Source organism: Fundulus heteroclitus, chromosome 11 (assembly GCF_011125445.2).
Source record: "Fundulus heteroclitus isolate FHET01 chromosome 11, MU-UCD_Fhet_4.1, whole genome shotgun sequence".
Taxonomy (NCBI): domain Eukaryota; kingdom Metazoa; phylum Chordata; class Actinopteri; order Cyprinodontiformes; family Fundulidae; genus Fundulus; species Fundulus heteroclitus.
This window is the reverse complement of record NC_046371.1, coordinates 9616634-9618696: the sequence shown is the minus strand read 5'-3', so window position 1 is coordinate 9618696 and position 2063 is coordinate 9616634.

Genomic DNA, 2063 nt, shown 5'->3' with positions numbered 1-2063 from the left:
GGGGACAGTAGATGTAGTGGTTGAAGCCATGGTTGTAGTTGTTGTTGGAGCAGTTTTGGTTGTTGGTGGTGAAGTTGTCGTTGCTGGTGCTGTAGTTGTTGTGGGGGCAGTAGATGTCGTGGTTGAAGCCATTGTTGTGGTTGTTGGTTGAACAGTTGTGGTTGTTAATGCTGCAGTTGTGGGGGCAGCAGATGTAGTATTTGAAGCCATAGTTGTGGTTGTTGGTGGGGCAGTGGTGGTTGTGGTTGCTTCAGTAGTGGTTGTTGGACTAGGTGGACGATTTCCATTATTACATGCATTACCTTCACAACAGCTTGGTCCACTTTTAATTGAACCTATATTTTCCAGGAATGGTAATTTTTTCAGGCCCTTAGCAGCTGTACATATATTTGGAGACACACAGCCCAGCCTTGGAAAGTTTCTGCCGCCTTGAGTAACTATGGGATAAAGAAAAAAAATGCATAAAACAGTTCTCTGTTCTCAGCATACTTTAATTTGTCTATTTTAAAACAATAAAGTAACCCTTTTCCAATATATTGAATTTAAAGGGCAATTCAAATACATTAATTATTTTTTTGCAGTTCACATCATGTGCTCTCTATCAATCTAATATAAAACGCCACAAGAAACAGATTATTCCAATCATCATTTGAATTATTTTTTCAAATATATCCTTTCAGAATGACTCTACTATTGGATCACAAACACCAGCCACTTGTTCATATTTATCCATCAATGAATTTAAATATATTATCACCAATTATTTAAATGTATAATTCTTCAGGTAAAACAAAGACAAAAATGTCTGGACAGTATTTAAAATATAATTTATCACATGCTTAATTGGGAAAACTTACAAGTTGCTGAAAAGCAGTTGGTCTCCAATTTCGAACATTTTACTGTTGAGTCCTGTTGTGAAGTTTCCTGATCCACAATAAAACATCTGTGATTGTTTTCTATGTTTTGTGCAGGGGGCGCTAAAAGAATAAATAGATTTTTTTTAAGTAGCAGAATGAAACAATACATTACAAACATGAATCTTTGATTACACCAGACTTACGTTTCAGAGTTTTTGAGTTGCACATGTCATAGTCACAACACTCAGCAGATGCAATTACACTTTGGAACCCCATGTTTGCTGAATAAGTCTGAAGGCCTGATTTCTGACACAGAGACAATGCACCACAGTCCTTGTAGATTTGGGTTATAATACGTCCGCCTGTGGTAGCTGCATAGTCCAAGTATATTTGTTAGTGCACATGAACTAGATTTTGTCACAAAGGGAAACTTGTCAAACATAGAAAAGCATACCATTGATAAAAGCTGTTATACACCTCTCCCCTGGGCCACAAGTCTTGGTGTGTGGACTCAAACAACGTTCATCTCTGCAGTTGAAGCACTGCAAGGCTATAGCTGAAATCAAAAGAAAACATTTACATTCAAGAATACATATTTGAAAATTTTCTGAGGTTCACTATTTAAAGTTTATATAATAATAGTAATTTAGCTGTTCTAACATGAGATATAGACACCTTTCCCAGTATCAGCTACTCCTCCTCTCCTGATTAACTGATTTTACATTATAACAATGGTCTCCGTACTCTGCTGGATTAATTTGCCCCTATAAAAACTTAAACTGTTTAATTTACCCATTCCACTCCCAGTTGTTGTGGGGGCAGTCGATGTAGTGGTTGAAGCCATGGTGGTGTTTGTTGGTTGAGCAGTTGTTGTTGCTGCAGTAGTGGGTGTTGGTGCTGCAGGTGTTGTTGGGGCAGTAGATGCAGTGGTTGAAATCATAGTTGTGGTTGTTGGTGGAGCAGTTGTTGCAATACTGGTTGTTGGTGCGACAGTTGTTGTGGGGGCAGTATATGTATTGGTTGAAGCCATGGTTGTGGTTGTTGGTGGAGCAGTTGTGGTTGTTGGTGGTGAAGTTGTCGTTGTTGCTGCAGTAGTGGTTGTTTGTGCTTTAGTTGTTGTCTGGGCATTAGATGTAGTGGTTGAAGCCATAGTTGTGGATGTTGGTGGAGAAGACTTTGTGGTTGTTGCTGCAGTAGTGGTAGTTG